At 36.9% G+C, this 16,483-nt stretch overlaps 1 non-coding gene across 1 annotated transcript; it reads right to left on the bottom strand.

The window, feature by feature from the left end:
• Positions 1-3,154: 3,154 nt before the first annotated feature.
• On the bottom strand, positions 3,155-3,261 carry LOC113599029 (U6 spliceosomal RNA). Its single transcript, XR_003419769.2, has one exon. It is a non-coding gene; the product is annotated as a U6 spliceosomal RNA (small nuclear RNA).
• Positions 3,262-16,483: the final 13,222 nt, after the last annotated feature.

Here is a 16,483-nt window from a genome sequence, read left to right as displayed (position 1 = left end):
AGCAAAAATCCTAAGTCACTACAATCTTGTATCACCAGAGTTAGTTAGCATCACCTGAGAAGGAGAAAATGGCTAATGGATTACAATTAAATAAATATATACTTCACAAATTTTCCCACTGCCTTTTTATTTTTCCTCATATTATACTTATTATACCAAGTGAGTGAGGAAATGTAAGATTGCTTTTAATCTAAATTTTATTTCTCAATTCCCAAAATTTGATTAGAATTTGGGTCTCTGGGTGGATGCATAGAACTGCCACCAAGAGTATGAGTTGGTTTGGCTAGGGAGATGAGTAAGAAACAAGGTTGAAGGTCTTTGTCATTATCATAACCAGCATATTTCATCTAGCTCCATCTTATTCAGATATCCATGCATAAAGCAGCAAATTTCTACATGGTCCTTGAAACTTTTCATGAGCACTTAAGTCTATGTGATCTCCTGCTTTCTCTGCACACTTACATGTACCACTTACTTGACAATGATCAGCTATTGCCCAAAATCTCACATGTTTTGTTTTGACAGCTGACTTGTAAGCTCCACAAGCCCAGATGTTAGAGCCATAGATGCTCATATAAAACATTAGGAAAAATCCAGACTGGCTTCCTACTCACTTGGGTCAATAAATATTTATTGTTTTTAATGTACTATGCTAATAGTTCTCCTCAAAGATCTTCTCAAAGCAAGAACAACAAAATGTTTCCCTGAGAATCTCAGAAGTCACGCAATTCAGCAATATTCTAGAGAATGTTGTTCTCTAAGGCATTCTTGAAAAGAAAGCTGTAAAGGGAGAAAAGAATATTATAAAGTTAAGCAGAAGTAAGTCGTGCCACATCAGAAAAGACTGCATACATAAGTAAAGAAAGCCAGATGGTTTTCTTCATTAGAGAGATATGGAATCTGATACCAACATGCAGAAACAATTTTGGTTGTCAGCTTTTCTTCAATTCTAAACTTCACCTTAAAGTACAAGTTAAATTGATTCTTCCAAAAAATTCTTCCAAGTGTTTTATAATGATTTTGAGTTTGTTTGGGGGATTTAGCTGGTGTTTTCCTTATATATACCGTAGCTTCCTGGCTTTGGAATAAATCCATGGTCTCTCTTTTTAGACAACGTTTCTTTTAGTTTATGTAAGTCTAGATATTAAATCTTGCTTCATGTCTTACTTTCTGTAGTTTTCTAGGGTCCAAAGGGCTAGAATTCCATGTTTCTCTGTCTCTGATGTTTTTTTTCTGGTCTTAACTACCTATTCTTGCTTTTCCTATCGATGGTGTGTACACTTGCTCTTGGTGTCTTAGGGTATTGCTTAGTGTCAATATAATACATAATTATAGTTAAAACCCTGTCATGGGGGCGGAGAAGCATGTTTTTACTATAAGATGAGATGTGGTGGTAAAGTAAAAAACTTTAAGACTTTATCTTGGCTATGTAATGACACAGATTTACAGTGTGTAAAATATGACAAATATTTGTAATTCTTGAGAAATCCAATGATGTCAAGTATATGGAAACTCTCTGTCCATAATTTGGAAATAGACTTTATTGGAATAAATTCTCTAGTATCTGTGACATGCATCCTTTCGCAGTTCTGTCACTCAATCTATTGTGATACTATATGTAATACTTAAAGTCTGGTTAGTGGCGTTAAGGGTGATTTCTCTCCATTCCCTAGGAGAATGTCATCTCCTCATCTCACAGACACATTTGTACGAAGGTAAGTGACTGAGGCTTTTTGAATGAGTCCGAGCTAATAACTATTCATGTCACCAGTTGCAGAAACCTTAAAGGTGTAAGCATCTCCAGAAGCAATATGGTTGCATAGGTGTTAGTAACTAAATGTCCATGAACCTTAGGGAATAAGTGTATAGGCTTCAGGGAGCCCAGAAACCCTCTGAAGTATTGGTTACTTGTGCATTTGTTCTTGTTTTTCTCTAGATAGGTTGAGGATTCTATCAAATTCTTAACCATGACACTAAAGGGAGGCAGCATAGGAAAATTGCATGGAGACTTCAGTGTAAAAATTTGTGTTTAATTCATTAATGCTAGACGATAGTGACCCCCAGGAAGCTGGCTGACAGTGCTATTTACCTTTTAGACAAATTCCATTCTTTATGTTTTTCATTATTTTGAAACTTACCAGCACCCAGACGTGGCATTCTGCACATTCATTCATTCATTCTATATGTAAAAGGCTATGATTTATTGAAAAGCATACTTTTTAAAAATGTTTATTTATTTATTTTGAGAGAGAAAGAAAGCGTGAGTGGGGAAGGCAGAGAGAGAGGGAGAGAGAATCCCAAGAAGACTCTGAGCTGTCAGTGCAGAGCCCAACATGGGGGCTCCATCTCACAACTGTGAAATCATGACCTAAGCTGAAACCAAGAGTCGGACACTTAACCCACTGAGCCATGAAGGTGTTCTGCAAAGCATAATTATACAGAAAATTGCAAGGAAAGTCAAATAATATTCAAAACCAAAATTTAAAATTTAATGGCTTAAGCCTAAGGTTCCATTACTTTTTCAAGATCTCAGAAGTATTAGCAGTGGAAGAATGCTTTTCCTTTTTCTTTTCTTTTTTTCCTCTTTTTGTGATGTTCCCCCTTTTTGATTTATTCTTTTTTTTTCTTGTTTCTATCTTCTGATATTCTTGTTTCATTTGTTTTGAAGTGTCCCCTTTTATGGAACTAGATGAATAAGACCTTTTCCTTTTTTTTTTTTTTTAACTGACTCATCAATGTCCAGGACCTTAGACAAGGGAGGCATGGGGGGAAGAAAAAACACATCACCACCCCCTCCAAGCCATGCAAGCCAGTTCGGAAAGGATGTGTTGGCCTTAGAAAATGTTTCTGGCAGTGTTACTATCCCTGGTGTCAAGAAGTTCATTGGAAAATTCCCTATATGGGTGGGCTCAAGATGGTCTGACAGTTAAAGAATCCAATCTTCAGGCAGAGAGAAGCAGTGGAAGTTAATTTTGGATATTAATTGGTTTTACATTTGATAGGAAATAAAGTCTCAGTGGAACTTTCCTGGCTGTCTTTTTATCCTTCTAGGTAAGAGTACCATCTTACCTAGAGAAGGGCAGAAACTTATTTTTTTATAGACTTTGGAACACTGGGACTTTTTTGAGGGTTTTTTTAAAAAATAAATATGAACAAAAACATGAAAGCCTTCACGAATGTGTTTGTCATCCTTGTGCAGAGGCCATGCTAATCTTCCCTGTATCATTCCAATTTTAGTATATGTGCTGCCGAAGTAAGCACTGGAACATTGGGACTTTTAAGGCTAAAGTACTCAGATGTGGTCTGTGCCCTCCTCCCTCGGCCCTATCCTCCCATAATTTCTCCTCCTTCATGCCTACACAAAATGAGAGAGCTCCTGAAAAGAACTCTGAATTTATCCAATAAAATTATAGGACAGTTATCCTATAATAACTGCTCAAACAAAGCAGTTATCCAGTTCAAACTTCTATCACATGTGAATTTATTCCAAAACATCTTAAGACATGATTTTAAGATTTGCTTAAATACTCCCAAATAGACTGAAATTTGTGCTCTACATGAGGGCTCTTGAGCCTGATGGATGGTTCCTAGGGTTGAAGAGTCAGACAGAAACTCCTCCGGACTATGTAGATGAATATAGATTGTCACACTTCTTGGAGTTGGCCAATGTCCTCCAGATGTCGGTGAAGCAGAGAGCTACCTCCTTGCCCATTTTCCTCAACTGAATACACACTAGTCTTCAAAGGGACTTTTAACTGCTCTTTCACTCTTTCTTTCATAAGTGTCTGGAACCAGACCAGAGAGTATTTGGAAGTAAGTTCTGGTATAACAAGGGCTCCCTTGGTAAGTCTTCCTTCAGAAAGTGGCTCAGTTAAATGTTCCTTCCTTCCATAATGTGAGGTTCCTTGTTGACAATTCTTATTATATTCTAACCCTCCCCATACAACTCTCTTTAACTGTCTGCTACTCTCTGTCTCCACATTCTCCCTCTAGACACACAGAACTGATCCAAGACCTTGCTCAGTCCTATGTGCCTTTTTAGTCCATTCCTGGGGTATCTTGGCTGGATGTCAGGGAGCTTCACCTGCTCTAACAAGTCCTGTCTTATATCTGAAGGGAGTCTTCTTATATGAGGTAATACGGGGTTGAGGTGATGGAAGTTTCTTTAACTCTTGTTCTACCTCTGCCCAATAACAGATCTGTGGTCTCATTTGCTCCTGAAGTTTTTGACACAGACATTATGATGACCATGAGAATTATTTTTTTCTTTCAATAGTCTACCAAGTCTAGTTTATGTAAGAAATGTGTATTCCTCCATTTAACAAATGTTTGTCACACTTTTTATGAAATAAAAAACCTGGCCTTTTTAACGTATAAAAGTACATGATTCTCATTTTTTTAGGCATCCCTCCACCTTACATCTCAGTAAAGCCATTCATTAATTGACAATGCTTCTACAATTCAGATAAATGGCACCATGTTCCCAAATTTCTTTATAATCCTCAAGATTTTCCCTTTTATCCAGAGAAAGGGGTTTTGGTGCTTTCTATAAAATTGGAAATTATGAGACACAGATTCCTTAGATATGATGACCAAGGATTAGGTTAAAGACTTGATGTATGGGGGGTTTTAAATATCTCTGCCTTTGAAATATTGGTCTTCAGTTTCCACTTAACTTATCTAAGGTGGATTTGTGGTTCAGAAATTGAAAATTAGGATCGAGTCTTGAAATACATTTAGAGCTTGAACGGACTCTGTCATAGTATTTAGTGTGATCCAGCCACTAGCCAGACCTGTCTTCGTGGTGATTTCCTCAGGGTAGAATTTGATCAGCTCCACTAGATCTACACAGTACCTAGTAGTATATTTATATGAACTAGTGAGTGCTCCCAAGCCCCTTTTCAATTGATAAAAAAACCTACCTTATTTTACGATCTCCAGAGGTGTTTATAATGATGGCGATTTACAAAGTTAGAGGAAAAGACAGAACTGATAGGAAGTAATCAGTCAAAAGCGCACAGAACACATGGGGAGTGGGGACAAAGAGTCCGACCATGTGGGCAGTGAGTAAAAGAAATACAGCATTGGGTATGTGTGTTATAAAATAGATGATCAATGTCACTGTGAATAAAGCCTACAGAACCTTTGCATAATTTGGTTTCATTTTTGGTGAATGTTTTAAAATGCACATTTATAAAAAAATATTTTTTGTAGGTAATTATATATTTTTCCCAGTTTTCTCAACTTACCATTTACAATGTACATGTATGATTATTGTTTATGAATGAGTCACTGTGTTGAACTAAAAACATTTCTGATATTAAAACTTCCTTCTTGTTTCCTAAGAAATCTAATCAAAGTGATAGTAACATATTCTCACAAAGGATAGTCCATGAAATGGTGGAGTACATTATTCAGACACCACAATATAATAATCAGAAGACCATTACACTTCATAGAATACTATGTCCAGTGACAATGCCTGTGACAATGAGCTAATTGCAACCATGAGCACTGAGGGAGGAAGGTATATGAATCATTGGACAGACACTATTGTCATTAGTAATAAGCACTGAGAATAAGGTATTAAGGTTTTTTACCATTACTGCTACTGCTCTGACTGTAGATTTATTTTCAAATTTTGAATTGATGACCACATAAAACTAAGAACAACACCCACAGAAATAACAAAGTGTGAGTTAATGTATTCCAGAAGCCAGTCCTTACTAACCTCTGTAATGCATAGATATTTACATTCAGTGGTGAACTGCTGAACTGATAGGGTAGTATTTTTCAAACAATGATCTGGAGCTGTAATGATTCCTGTACACTCCCTTTGGGGCTGCTTTGGGTCAGGAGTAGGAGGTGGATGGAGGGGTTGGGTGCCTTTTCCCTCTTATTTCCTATCTGAGCATCCTTTGAGGCGTATTTTAAGATTTTTGCTTCCAGGATATTTCTTTGGCTCCTGGACCCTCTGTTCTCTCAATTCCCAAATTACTTATTATTTGGACCCTGCATTTTGGCACTTAGGCACGTACAGCCTGACACTGATGGACTTCTCCATAAAGATTATAAGTTTATTGAGGTCAGAGGCTGTGCATTATGTTAGTTTTCATTTTCCAGGGCACATATCATTGTATACGTGGCAGACGCTCAAAAAAAATTTGCTGAATTGTATGCAAATAATATTATCATAGCATTTTTGACCTTATGAGACATTGAGAAATCATTTAATTCAAGTCCCAGTTTGCAGATGAGGAAAATGAAGCCAACAGAAGTTAGGTTCTTGATCCAGATCATATGACTAATGTATAATTTAAAAATAATCCAAGCACTTTATTTGCTTAGGAAGTAGATGTCTCATTCACATTCTTACTCACCCTATTTGTTTTCCTAACAGGCTTTGCTTTTCACCAACAATGCAAAATTGCACCTCATCGTCACTACCACTGGGGTGAGAATTTGACATATTTGTAGTTCTCTTTAAAGCTCTCATTCTGTGATTAACACGCACAAACACATTTGCTAATGCTTGCAAACTTTCTTTTTTAACTTGGTAATTTTAGGCTTCATCATCAAACCCCTATCTTCGGTTCCAAAAAGAATTATTGCACCCCTCTGGTCATAAAAAGCTTTGTTTCTGCTCCAATTTTATCCCTTACCACCTGTGTTATTAGACCTGTATTGTGGTTTGCTGAATGAATGTTTATTTCCCCTACTATTCTGGGGTTGTTTGAGAGTGGGGGAACCACATAATAATCACTTGGACTTCTCCATATCGCTTAGCCCTGTCTTTGAGTGCAGTGAGAACTTCAAAAAGGCTTAAAAATGGTTTTGTCCCATCTAACATGATGAAATGATAATTACAAGAATTTATTCCTGAGAAATCAGACATTTTGCATGCAAATGCTAACCAAATCCTATTGCTCATTATTTTAAAAGAATGATTATAATCTATTGCATGTCAACACAAACCAACCAACAAATTTCCTAAAATGTAGTTAAACCCCAGTAAAATATCTAGTTATAAGTAACTACTATGTTAAGAAGTTAGAAGTTTAACCATTTCATATTATAAAGTGATGTATGGGGACAGATGGTAGGTACACTTGTGCTGAACACAGACATATTAAAGAAAAAATGTGGAAGAATGAACATTAAACATTTAACGAGGAATAAATGAAGCAAGGGTCATGAGGAAATGACACAATGAGGGAATGTGGAACACAAAAGGGCAATTTTAGGTAAATAGCAGACTCAGAGGAACTGATAAAGAGGCATCACATTTCTGAGGCTGCTCTAAAGGCTGAACAGGAGACTGTGATCAATCTTCAGGGAGTTGATGGAGGCTTTAGGATGCAAAAACACTTTAAAACAAGTAGACAGTTTTGCTTATTTAAAAAGAAGAAAAGGAGCACCTGGGTGGCTCAGTCAGTTCAGCATCTGACTCTTGATCTCAGCTCAGGTCTTGATCTCAGGGTTATGAGTGCAAGCCCTGCACTGGGCTCCACACTGGGTGTGAAGTCTACTTAAAAAAATAAAGAAAGAAAAGAAGAAAAGTTTTTAACCAGGATTCTTTGTCATATCACTACTATATTCTAGCATGTTCGTTATCTCATCGGCATGACTCCTTGTTCCATGGTCCTTTCTTAGGATCTACTCTTAGCAACAGCATCACATAAATTCCATGTGGTACTGTGTTTTGTTTTATTTTATTTTATTTTATTTTATTTTATTTTATTTTATTTTATTTTATATTGTATTAAGTTTATTTATTTATTTTGAGAGAGACAGAGACTGCATGAGTGGGGGAGTGGCTGAGAGAGAGGGAGAGGGAGAGAGAATTCCAAGCAGGCTCCATGCTGCCAACACAGAGTCTGACATGGGGCTCAAACTCATGAACTGTGAGATCATGACCTGAGCAGAAACCAAGAGTCAGGCATTTAACTGACTGAGCCACCCAGGTACCCCATGATGCTGTATTTTAAATGTAATTTAAGACTTTTATATGCACCTCATGTTGTTAATAATGTTGCACTGAGTTTTAATGACATAAGTATAAATTTTTTTCTTTACAAGTAATGAACAAGAAAACGTATTTAAAGATACATGTGTTTTTATGAAGTTGCATATTAAAAATCTAAGAAACGACTAATAGAGGGTATAGTCTGTGGAAATAACATATAAGGTCTCAGCTTACTTTGCTCCTCTTCAAGGGGTATATCATTCTTCCAAGGGAATAAAATTCTCAAGTCATTAAAAATATTTATTGGGTACCTAGAATGTTTATGACATTGTCAAAAGCATTGTGGAAGCTACACAGACAGATCAGATATGGATCCCGAGATAAGATCTGTTCAGAAGCAGCTGCACAACCTGGTGGGAAAGGATTATATCTAAACGCAAGATGCCGGAGTCCAGAAGAGTGGCATGCTGTGTAGTATCTGGGAATAGTAGTATTTGGAAAGAATTGGTGGCATCTTTCAGCGTAAAGATAGAAATTGAGTACGAGTATGAGCAAGCTGGCATTCTTATGTAAAAAGCAAATGTATTCTTTATAATGAGAGGCATTCCTATGGGAGTAGGGAGAGGGTGATTCTATTTGGGAGGTGGGTTTTCAGTAGTAGGAAATGGCTTTGCATTGAGGTGGTTCTTTGAGAACTATAGCATACTATGGATAGTACTTCAATCAGAGAATTCAATGTAGAGAAAATTCAAAGGCTTCATTGTTATGAAGCTTTCTGCCTTCAGTTCCTTGAAAGAAAGGAGACAGGAATTGGAGTAATAAACACATCATAATTAATACTGGTTGAGCAGTAATTTGGGGACTTAAATTCTTGCAAGAGACTCTGCCTTAAGGCAGCATGGACTGGGTAATTATCCGTTTTTAGGGGATAGGAACCAAACAAAACTCTAGCTAGCACCTACTGTCTGAGGTGAAGATCTGTTGTTTGCTGTCTAGCATTCACTGCCCCCTCCTAAATTTCTTTTGGTCACCACCTCATTCTCAGCCATCGAGGGTGTGGTTTTGACTTCCCTGCCATCTCCAGCAATGGGTCTTGACTGTCTTGAATCTATCAATGTGGCTTTTTCCTTCAGTCAAGTGACTGGATCAGGGATAGTCATGTAATACCAGTGGACAGAACTCAATGTGAGACGTTTACTGGGGAAGCCACTAAGGAGAAATTTCTACAAGAAAGAAAGAAGCTTCTCTTTCTCTCTTCTTTGGACAATGTAAAGAAGTAAGGTACAGAACTGACACTGCGACTTTTATTGTCGCTCGTTGTGTTTATTCTGATTTGCTTTGCTTTTGGCCTTGGCTTCCACAGGAAGAAAACTTGGAGCTCTTGGAGGATGGAGTGGATGTCTCAGGGTGGGTCATGGGTGGGCTGGGGTAAGACAGACAATGGCAGAGTAGAGAGATGGAGACACTAGGCTCTTGTTGACAGTGTCAGGCTCCTGGATCACCACTGGCCACCCTAAAGCTGGCCCCTCTAGGGATGGAGAATATTCCTGACACTGCCATATTATAAATCTCTTAGGTATTGTTTTGGCATGATTATGTGTATGGATAAATGCACATGTGTATTGAATGTGGGGTGGGCACAGCAAGGGCCAACCAGCTCTGAAATAAGACTGTTGTAAAAATGAGCGTGGAATGATTCAGAACAGAGTGAGGTCAAGTCATATTACAGCAAGAAAATGACTCACCTTCAGTGACAATATACCTAAAATCATCTTAGAAAATCCAAGTGAAGCAACGAAAAGATCCTAAATTAATGACAGTTCAAAGCCACCTACATCAAGAGCAATGTACAAAAATCAATACATCTCTATACCAGCAACAACTGGTAAGCAAACATAATGGAAAAAATAATCCCATTTACAAGAGCACCCCAAACCCATTAACTAATTATGAACCAATACAAAAAGAGATGTGTAGATCCTATATGAAGAAAATTACAAAAGCTTAAGAAAACTATAAAAGAACATTGGAGTACCTCTTAGCGAGATGGAAAGAGTCACTATTGTAAAGGTATAAATTCTTCTTGAATTAATATAACACTATTACAATTTAAATTTGAAGAGCTTTTTTATTTATTTTCATTTATTTTAGTATAATTTATTGTCAAATTGGCTTCCATACAACACCCACTGCTCATCTCAACAATTGCCCTCCTCAATGCCCATCACCTACTTTCCCCTCACCCCCCCCCCCCATCAACCCTCAGTTTGTTTTCAGTATCCAAGAGTCTCTTATGGTTTGCCTCCCTCCCTCTCTGTAACTTTGCTTTTTTAAACTTAGCAAATGATTCTAAAGTTTTCAGGAAGAATTTATCTGTAAGGATAGGTGTTTTAGGAATTGTTATTTTTGTCTTAAAAATAAGAAGAGGGTCTCTTCCTGACAGGCCCCACATTAATTGAATCTTTTTATAGAGCAATAAGTGAAAGTGTCAGAACCTTGAGATAAATATCAGTTTGAAGGGTTTTTCAACAAAATTGTTTGATTTTCACCCCAATATAATATTAAGTTAAAATAAAGCATCACCTGAATTGATTTCGCAGCCCTCTGTTGATGATAACCTTTTCTAGGAACCCTATTAAATGTTCTACAGGGGTTCATTCCTCCATATTACGTGGGACCGTGGTCATAGCCTCCCCTCCGGAGGGGCCAGCCTCCCCCCCCCCACCTTTAAAGGTCAAAAATGCATTTTGGTCAATGGATATTTATGAAGATAGGATAGATGGTAACTCTTAAAGCTGATGATAGGTGATGAAAGAAACACAGCTATGTACTGGATGTGAGCATGCATACTGGTGCAAATATTCTGGTGAGCAGAAAATATACTTTAAGCTAGTTAAAAATGTTCATCATATGTCACCCAGTAATTTCACTTCTAACAATGTTCCCCATGGAATAAGATATGCACCCAAAGATTCACAAGGGCTTATTTTCCTCATATTAAAGTAAAAAATGTGGAGAAACAAACATTAAACATTTAATGAGGAATAAATGAAGCAAGGTCATGAGGAAATGACATCCAGACCTTAAAAATTAAAACATACTTGAGGAGCCTGGGTGGCTTGTTGGTTGAGCATTAGACTTCCACTCAGGTCATGATCTCAGGTTCATGAGTTCAAGCCCCATGTCGGGCTCTACATTGACAGCTCAGAGTTTGGATCCTGCTTTGGATTCTGTGTCTCCCTCTTTCTCTCTCTCTGCCCCTTCCCTGCTTGTGCTCTCTCTCTCACTCTCAAAAATAATAAACTTAAAAAAAATTAAAGCATACTTTTCCTGCTCATCATTTATAATTTTTAAATTGAACTATAACATATAGGAAGTACACCAATCTTAAATCCAAAATTTAATAAATTTCATATACATCCATAACTACCATCCTGATTGAGAGTACATTTCTGGCACATCAGAGGTCTCCTCATATTACCTCCTATTCAATATCACTCCCCAATGGTAGCTGCCATTTTTATTTTTATCAACTTTGATTACAATTTGTTCTCTAACTTATGTAAAGGGAATTGCACATTACACACTCTTTTGTGCCTGCTTTTTATGATGCTGAATGTAATTATAGTTTATTCATTTTCATTGATGCATACTGTTTCATTTTATGAATATTTTAAAATTTGTTAATCCATCCTATTGAGGGATATTTGAGTTGTTTCCAGTGTGTACTTATTGCGAATCTTTTTTTTCAAATAATATTTTTGAAGAGTAATGACATAAAAATGTTAAAGTGCTAATTTAAAAAACCTGGAAATACACATCTAATGAAGTTTTGTATCAATTTAAAAAATTCAGCTATACAGAGTAAGAGATTAGAAAGAAATACAGGAAATAACTGACTGTGGTTTATTCCAATGGTAGTACTATAGATAGGATTGTTCATGAAAAGGACATTAAAATGAGATTCCACTTCAGTTTTAATAAAAGGACCCCAAAATGTAAGTACAGGTTGATTCAGGCTGTTGATAGCTTGCATTTTGGCTATTAAGATATTGAAGATGAAGTACCTTGGAATGTTGGAAATACGCCAGAGAATTTGATGGGGGAGAGATAATCTCCACCTGCAGCAGAGGAGTGATTTTCTCCAAACTTCAGAATAGAAGATTAACAAAGGACACTTGAAAAGCCTCATGTGTGTCACAGTTGTCCAGTGTTGGACACAAGTTGAAGGAACCTAAAGATGAGAAGCTGTGGCCCAAGATGACAGAGTAGGGGTGGGATGGGGACAAAGTTGCACTGAGAATTGGGTTCATGAACACTGATGGTGGGGCAAGGATGCTTTGTGGGCTACCCTGGGGACATTGGTAGTGATTTATATCTTCTGCTAGAAGAGTGTCTAGAGAACCTAGCTGGAAGAGGAGACTGCTGGATTCTCAAGAGGTAGGAGAGGAAAGGTTAGTGGCCAGCTTAAGGAAAACATCATTACCTGTATTATAAAAAGCACAGTCTAATGATCCTAGTGAGGTCTCCAAAGAATCCATGAGAGTACCGCTGAAGAAAAAGGTCAGCTTTCCTCACCCACCAAACCTGGAAGAAACTATCACCAATTCCATTGGGATCACAGGGCAGCCTTTTCCAGACTCTTCTCTCACCTTTTGCCTCTCTGATTTTAGAGGTGCCAGACTTCTTAGATAACCAATGGAGAGACAGGATTTGAGGGCTGGAAGCAAAAGAGAGAAATCAACTGCCTTTTTCCATCACTACTATAAACAGAGGAGGATATCTCTATATATTTACAAAGCTTAAGATTTTGATTATATTCAGACGTACGTACTTAAATTACTGCAGTGAGGTGATTATTGTGACTCACCATGACAAGGTCCCAATTTTACTATTTAAGAATGATAATAGGGGGGCCTGGGTAGCTCCGTTGGTTAAGTGTCAGACAGTGGCTCAGGTCATGATCTCGTGTTTCACAGGTTCGAGCCCTGTATCAGACTTTGTGCTGACAGCTCAGAGCCTGGAGCCTGCTTCAGATTGTGTGTCTCTCCCTCTCTCTGTCCGTCTCCCACTTGCACTCTGCCTCTCTATCTCTCAAAAATAAATAAACATTAAAAAAATTTTTAAAGAATGATAATAAATATCATAAAACCTTAAATTTCACCAGAGGAGTGAGGGGGAAGCAGCCACAGAGATTAACTTAAATAGGCAGAAGGGAGAAGAATAAAGTTATATTCAGACAGCACTTTTTAGATTCTTATTGCCACTTATATGTGTTTTTCAAATTTTATGCAATAGCATTAGTTAATTTTTAAATAAAAATGAGTTAAAAATAGTTCTTACCAGAAGAGAATGAAATACACAGTATGGATACATAGAAACAAAGAGTCAGAGGATTAACCAAACAGTGGCAATGTCTTCTCCAACAGCACTTGTCACGTACTGTGGCTACCTAACTTTCAATGTTTGGGAAACTTCTCATATTATGATTGCCATCTTCCCAAGGTATAAACAGAGAATTCACTTTCCCAGCTTTTCTTGTAGTTAAGGGACAGTCATGGGACCTTGGCTTATGCATGAAACCTTGCATTAGAAAAATGTAACTTGAGGAAGCAAATGGCTGAGCAGATTCCAATTTTTCTGGCGTGAAAGGCAGTGGAGTTGTATTGTTTTCTCTGGAATCAGTGGCAGAGGTTCTTGTGCTCAGCATTAGCAATGTGGGCAGCAGTGTCTGTGCCTAGCAGGGGCAGGAGCAAGGATGTCATCCTTTACCATGGTGCGATTGGTATTGCCCTTGGCTTGTAGTCCCTAAGCCTCTGGCCTTTTGAAGATTCAATAAACTAATTAATGCCCTTTAATAAATAGTTCTTCTGCTTACGCTAGCTAGAGTAGGCTCTTTTATTTTCAGCTAGAGAGGGGATGCCCTGGACAAAGTATCCTTCACTCTTCTCCCCATGGAAGTGTATGCATTGATGCCATTGAAACATTTAACTCACTCCCACTCATGAGACAGCTTCACGATTATCATTTGCGTCTACTGGGGGAAAATGCACTGAAAATGCTGATGTGTTCCAGGCATTAAAACAGTTATGCTTCTCATTTTTAATTCACAAATTATAATTCTGGTTTATGCACAAGTCTTTTGTGAGCTTGCTTTATTATGAATTAGTCCTACGAGATGGATTTATTCTCTGTGCGCTGACAAAATCAAGTTGCTAAATTTAAAAGCTAGGATTACAGACTGGGTCTTGTTATATTTTTCTTTGAGTTAGTTGACCTCTTGTGAAGATACAACCAAGCCCATTTCTCGGTGACACTTTGATATTGCCATGAGATTTTCCTTTCAATATTTACTGTTATTCATACAAGAATTAGTTGTGTGACCCTTTTTGGTCATGTTGAATATACCAATAAAATGTGCTTTTTAAAAAGATAGAGCAAGCAGTTCATCTTTAACAGTAGTTTTTTCTACATTATGCTTCGAAGTTTCAGTTTGATCCGAGTAGCTGCTCCCTCTTCACGAGCCCATCCCACCTAAATTTAAAATGAAAGAATGAGACTCTTATTGCAGTTAAGTTCAGGTTTAAAGCTTTACATGTAAAGTGGGGAAGAGGAGCAATGAAAATAAAAAGTCAATTTGGATATGGAATCAATAATCCCTCTCAGATAATAGGACAGATCTTCATTTTGCAGAATTCTTTTTATAGAAATGACTCCCCTTTAATATTTAAACAATCTTATCAAATGTTACAGGACTCTTTGTACCTGAGCTACAATCTCTCCTTTGGTCAATATATCACAATTTCTTCCATATTCTTTCAAGTAATTGAATCAACATGAAATATTGACTTGGTAACCAAGTAAATAAGGAGCTTGTTGGGAAATGGTGATTCAGATTTGATGATTGTGATTTAGTCTCAAAAAGTTCTTCTGTGAGAAGCATAAATTGAAAGTGTTCAAGGATACTTCAGGGAATTAACAGTAGACTTGAAAATGGTTTTAGAGGGAGGAGAAAATGTCTAACCCAGATAAAATACAAAAAGTCATGTAAGAAGCATTAAAAGTGACTTTAGCTATCAGAAAGTAGATGGTTCATTTATGTAAAGTTGTCCTATACAAATCATTCAAATTGGGACACTTCAGTCAACTGGTCTTAATTTAAATTTGATGGAACAAAATTAGTTGATGGAATAATTTTGGAACATATGAATAGATAGCTATTTTTTGAAGATATTGGAGAAGAAGTGGAGTAACTGAAACTCTCTCACATTGCTGGTGAGAGTGAAGAACCTGGCAATCACTTTTGGAAAATGACTTGGCAGCATTGACTTTAACTTAACATATACCTAACCTGTGACTCAGCAATTCTACTCCTCGATATATATCCAAGAGAATGAATGCATGCACTCACAAAAATACATGTGCAGCAAGGTTCAGAGCAGTTTTATTAATAACAACCCAGCTGGAAATAATAACAAAAATATCTACCAATAAAAATGGGTAAATAATACATGGTGGAATATTCACATAATAGAATACTAAATAGAAGGAGAAAAAATCAAGAAGAAGAAACTTCAGATACACGTGATGGCATAGATTAATTTCATAAATATAATTAATATAAGAGTGAAAGAAGCCAGAAACAAAGGAGTATAAACTGTATGATTATATTTTTATGAAGTTTAAGAACAAGCAAAACTTAGCTATAGATTTAGAAGTCAGAATAGTGACTACCTCTGAGTGAGGTGTTGACTGGGAAGGGACACATGACAAAATCCGGTGTTCTGGGAAAGTTCTCTAGCTTGATGGTGACTGCAGATATATATATATATATATATATATATATATATATATATATATATACACACATACATACACACACACACATATATATATATACACATATATACATATATGTATACATATATATGTGTATGTGTGTGTGTGTATATATATATATATGAAAAGCTCATTGAGCTGTACACTTGCAATTAGTGGGCTTATTGTATATTATACCTCAATAAAGCAATTTTTCAAAACATAATAAAGTCACTATTCAGAGGAGAAAACCATACTTGATTGAAACTTTCTTTTTTTCCTCACTTCTCAACTACTTTCAGCTTAGTGAACAAACAATTATATTATCAGACATGATTAATTAGAGCCAAAAGTTAATTGGTTCTCTGACTACAGCTCTGCCACTGGATTGTTGCTAGTCTTGGTTGGGAAAATCTTTTGTAACCACAGTATTTTCCATCCCTTAAAACTAGTATCATCAAAAGCCTTTTATATTCTATCATCCACCTCCTCCTGAGTGGCATTTATCATAGTCAAAAGCAACAGTCACCCTTTTCCAAAAGAGACGTTTTTCTCATTAGTTTGACTACCTATCATCATGGCTTTATCAAAGTATCACTCAGGTGAAAATCAGTGACTTGTCCATTCAACCAACACAATACTGCTGTGCAGTGAACTGGCGTAACTTAAAACTTTTTCCAGTTGCAATAAAAAACAAGC

Source organism: Acinonyx jubatus, chromosome B2, assembly GCF_027475565.1.
Source record: "Acinonyx jubatus isolate Ajub_Pintada_27869175 chromosome B2, VMU_Ajub_asm_v1.0, whole genome shotgun sequence".
In the NCBI taxonomy this organism is placed as follows: domain Eukaryota; kingdom Metazoa; phylum Chordata; class Mammalia; order Carnivora; family Felidae; genus Acinonyx; species Acinonyx jubatus.
Note: the sequence above shows the minus strand (reverse complement) of the source record. Positions and strands in the feature narration are given on the sequence as shown.